The sequence below is a fragment of the Arachis hypogaea genome, chromosome 11 (assembly GCF_003086295.3).
Source record: "Arachis hypogaea cultivar Tifrunner chromosome 11, arahy.Tifrunner.gnm2.J5K5, whole genome shotgun sequence".
In the NCBI taxonomy this organism is placed as follows: domain Eukaryota; kingdom Viridiplantae; phylum Streptophyta; class Magnoliopsida; order Fabales; family Fabaceae; genus Arachis; species Arachis hypogaea.
Genome location: NC_092046.1, coordinates 80,452,978 through 80,458,125, shown reverse-complemented (window position 1 = coordinate 80,458,125; position 5,148 = coordinate 80,452,978). Strand labels below are relative to the sequence as shown.

General features: G+C 35.7%; 1 non-coding gene across 1 annotated transcript; it reads left to right on the top strand.

Moving 5' to 3' along the window:
- The first annotated feature begins 2,504 nt into the window (after positions 1-2,504).
- Positions 2,505-2,612, top strand: LOC112725210 (small nucleolar RNA R71). Its single transcript, XR_003164333.1, has one exon. It is a non-coding gene; the product is annotated as a small nucleolar RNA R71 (small nucleolar RNA).
- Positions 2,613-5,148: the final 2,536 nt, after the last annotated feature.

The window sequence follows — 5,148 nt, the reverse complement described above, 5'->3', positions numbered from 1 at the left end:
TCTTTCTAGAGGTTTCTCCGGCCTTAGGTGCCATTAATGGTTATGAAACAACGAAACGCAGAGCTTTTTCCACATAAAACTTAGAAGGTTTGCTCGTCCTCGAGTAAAAGAAGAAAGAAATGAGTAGAAGATGAAGAAATAGAGAAGATGATGGGGTGGATTTTGGAGGAAAATGGTTTGAATTTGAATGGTGGGATAGGTGGGGTTTTATGATGGATGGATGTGAGTGGTGAAGAGATTATGGAGAAGAGGGTAAGATTTGATAGGTGAAGGGTATTTGGGGAAGAGTTATTAATGGGATTGGTCAAGGGTATTTGGGGAAGAGTGTTATGGAAATGTGTGAAGAGGAGAGAAGAAGAGGTGGGGTAGGTGGGGATCCTGTGGGGTCCACAGATCCTGAGATATCAAGGAATTCTGCTCTCTGCACCATTCTGGCGTTTAAACACCCTCTGTGTGCCAATCCTGGCATTTAACACCAGCTCTGCTTCCTTTTCTGGCGTTAAACGCCAGTCTGTTGCCTCTTTCTGGCGTTTAACGCCAGCCAGACACCCTTTTCTGGCGTTAAACGCCCAGAATGCTGCCCATTCTGGTGTTTAACGCCCAGAATGCTGCCAGACTGGGTGTTAAACACCCATTCTGCTATCCTTACTGGCGTTTAAACGCCAGTAAGCCTGTCCTCCAGGGTGTGCTATTTTTAATGCTGTTTTTGATTCTGCTTTCATTCTGTAGTTGTTTTTGTGACTTCACATGATCATCAACCTAAAGAAAACATAAAATAACAATGGAAAATAGATAAATATAATTAAATAACATTGGGTTGCCTCCCAATAAGCGCTTCTTTAATGTCAATAGCTTAACAGTGAGCTCTTAGAGAGCTTCACAGAGACTCAGAGCTTAATAGTGGCCTCCCAACACCAAACTTAGAAGTTGAGTGTGGGGACTCTGTTTGACTCTGTATTGAGAGAAGCTTTTCATGCTTTCTCTCCATGGTTACAAAAGAAGATCCTTGAGCTTTAAACACAAGGTAGTCCTCATTCAATTGAAGGACTAACTCTCTTCTGTCCACATCAATCACAGCTCTTGCTGTGGTTAGGAAGGGTCTTCCAAGGATGATGGATTCATCCTCTTCTTTCCCAGTGTCTAGGATTATGAAATCAGTAGGGATGTACAGGCTTTCAACCTTCATTAAGACATCCTCTACAAGTCTATAAGCCTGTTTCCTTGATTTATCTGCCAATTCTAGTGAGAATCTTGCAGCTTGTACCTCAAAGATCCCTAGTTTCTCCATTACAAAGAGTGGCATGAGATCTATTCCTGACCCCAGGTCACACAGAGCCTTCTTAAAGGTCATGGTGCCTATAGTACAGGGTATTAAGAACTTTTCGGGATCCGGTTTCTTCTGAGGTAATTTCTGTTGAACCAAAGCATTCAGTTCATTGATGAGCAATGGAGGTTCATCCTCCCAAGTCTCATTACCAAATAACTTGGCATTCAGCTTCATGATTGCTCCTAGATATTGAGCCACTTGCTCTTCAATAATAACTTCATCCTCTTCAGAGGAAGAATACTCATCAGAGCTCATGAATGGCAACAGTAAGTTTAGTGGAATCTCTATGGTCTCTGTATGGGCCTCAGATTCCTTTGGTTCTTCATTAGGGAACTCCTTAGTGGCCAGTGGACGTCCATTGAGGTCTTCCTCAGTGGAAATCACTGCCTCTTCCTCCTCTATAGGGTCGGCCATGTTAGGTATATTGATGACCTTGCACTCTCTCTTTAGATTTTCTTCTGTATTACTTGGGAGAGTATTATGAGGGATTTTAGTAACTCTTTTACTGACCCAATTGTGCCTTCAAATTTCTGATGGAGGACCTTGTTTCAGTCATGAAACTGATAGTGGTCTTAGATAGATCAGAGACTATGGTTGCTAAGTCAGAGAGGCTCTGCTTAGAATTCTCTGTCTGTTGCTCAGAAGATGATGGAAAAGGCTTGCTATTGCCAAACCTATTTCTTCCACCATTATTATTATTGAAGCTCTGATTAGGCTTCTGCTGATCCTTCCATGAGAAATTAGGATGATTTCTCCATGAAGGGTTATAGGTGTTTCCATAGGATTCTCCCATGTAATTCACCTCTTCCATTCCAGGATTCTCAGGGCCATAAGCTTCTCCTTCAGGGGAGGCTTCTTTAGTACTGCCTAATGTAGCTTGCGTTTCACTCAGACTCTGTGAAATCATATTGACTTGCTGAGTCAATATTTTGTTCTGAGCCAATATGGCATTCAGAGTATCAATCTCAAGAACTCCTTTCTTTTGAGTTGTCCCATTATTCACAGGATTTCTTTCAGAAGTGTACATAAACTGGTTATTTGCAACTATTTTAATGAGTTCCTGGACTTCTGCAGGCATCTTCTTCAGATGAAGAGATCCACCAGCAGAGTGATCCAATGACATCTTGGATAATTCAGACAGACCATCATAGAATATACATAGGATGCTCCATTCTGAAAGCATGTCAGAAGGACACCTTCTGATCAATTACTTGTATCTTTCCTAAGCTTCATAGAGGGATTCACCTTCCTTCTGTTTGAAGGTTTGGACTTCCACTCTAAGCTTGCTCAACTTTTGAGGTGGAAAGAATTTGGCCAAGAAGGCATTGATCAACTTTTCGCAAGAGTTCAGGCTTTCTTTAGGTTGTGAGTCCAACTATATCCTAGCTCTGTCTCTTACAGTAAAAGGGAAAAGCATAAGCCTATAGACCTCAGGATTAACCCTATTGGTCTTAACAGTGTCACAGATTTGCAAGAATTCAGCTAAGAACTGATGAGGATCTTCCAATTAAAGTCCATGAAACTTGCAATTCTGCTGCATTAAAGAAACTAATTGAGGCTTAAGCTCAAAGTTGTTTGCTCCAATTTCGATAGAAGTCAGAAGTTGGTGCAGTAAAGTCACCAAGCACCTTCCTTGTATCTCCACCATTGTTGTTATTTTCGGCTGCCATAACTTCTTCTTTTTCAAAAATTTCTGTTAGGTCCTCTCCAGAGTGTTGTGTTTTAGCTTTTCTTAGCTTCCTCTTTAGAGTCCTTTCAGGTTCAGGATCAGCTTCAACAAGAATGTTCTTATCCTTGTTCCTGCTCATATGAAAAAGAAGAGAACAGAAAAAGAAGAGGAATCCTCTATGTCACAGTATAGAGATTCCTTTATGTGAGTAGAAGAATAGAAGAACAGAATAAAGAAGGAGGAAGAAATTCAAACACAGAGAGGGGGAGAGGGTTCGAATTAATTAAAAAAAAAGAGAAATAATTTTGTTTTTATTTTAATTATTGGTTATTATTCAAAAATATTAAAAGAAATAAAATAAAATTAGAATTTAAAATAATTAGTTAATTAAAAAGAATTTTGAAAAAGTGGTTAGTGGTTTTCGAAAATTAGAGAGAGAGAAAGGTAGTTAGGTGGTTTTGAAAAAGATAAGAATTAGTAAACTTTTAAAATCAAACAAAAAGTCAAGTAGTTAATTGAAAAAGATTTGAAAGTAATTTTTGAAAAGATAAGAAGTCAGAAAAAGATTTGAAAAGGAAATTAAAAATATTTGATTTTTGAAATTAAAGTTGATTACTTGACTAACAAGAAACTAAAAGATATGATTCTAGAATTTAAAGATTGATCCTTTCTTAATAGGCAAGTAACAACTTGAAAATTTTTGAATGAAAACATTAATTGTTAGCATTAATTTAAAAAATATGAAATAAAAATAAGGAGAAGATTTGGAAAATTTGTTTAAAATATTAAGAAGAAAAATGAAAAAGATTTGATTTTTGAAAAAGTTTTGAAAAGATAGAATTTTTAACTTGAAATTTTGACTTGACTAACAAAAAACAACTAAATTTTAAAAAAAAGTTTGACGAAATCAAACCAAAATTTCGAAATTTATTGGTAAAATAAGAAAAAGATATTATTTTTTTATTTTTGAATTTTTAATGAGGAGAGAGAAAAACAACAAAATCACACCAAACATAAAATTTAAGATCAAAATGAATAATGCATGCAAGAACACTTTGAATGTCAAGATGAACACTAAGAACACTTTGAAGATCATGATGAATATCAAGAACATGTTTTTGAAAATTTTTAAGAAAAGAAAAACATGCAAGACACCAAACTTAAATATTTTTAAACTTTAGACACTAATAACTCAAAAATGCATATGAAAAACAAGAAAAGACACAAAACAAGAAAAATTAAAGATCTAACAAAGAAAATCATTAAGAACAACTTGAAGATCAAGAAAGAACACAATGTATGAGTTTTCAAAAATCTAAGAAAAATTAAAAACATGTAATTGACACCAAACATAAAATTTGACACTAGAATTGAACAAGAAACATAAAATTTTTGGTTTTTTATGATTTTATTAATTTTTTTGGTATTTTTCGAAAATTGTTTTAGAAAAAGAAAACAAAGGGATACAAAATTTTTAATAAGAATTCCAGGAATTATGCAATGTTAGTCTAAAGCTTCGGTCCAAAAGAATTAGATGTGGCCAAACAGCCAGCCAAGCTTTAGCAGAGCATTACATACAACAGCCAAATTGATGGGAACCAAAAGGCTCTGCAAAGATAAGTGGAAAGCTCAGTCCAACAGATTAGACATGGCTTAACAGCCAGCCAGGCTTCAACATATCTTATGAAACTCTAGAATTCATTCCTAAAAATTCTGAAGAACAAATATTTTTTTTTGAATTTTTCGAAAACCATAAATTTTTTTTGAATTATTTTTCGAAAATAAAAATAAAAATAAAATGCTTAAACATAAAATAAAATTACATAATCTAAGCAACAAGATGAACCGTCAGTTGTCCAAACTCGAACAATCCCCGGCAACGGCGCCAAAAACTTGGTGTACGAAATCGTGATTCACACTTTTCACAACTCCGCACAACTAACCAGCAAGTGCACTGGGTCATCCAAGTAATACCTTACGTGAGTAAGGGTCGATCCCACGGAGATTGTCGGCTTGAAGCAAGCTATGGTCATCCTTGTAAATCTCAGTCAGGCGGATTCAATTGGTTATAAGGTTTTGATAATTAAAAGATAAATAAAACATAAAATAAGATAAAGATACTTATGTAATTCATTGGTGGGAATTTCAGATA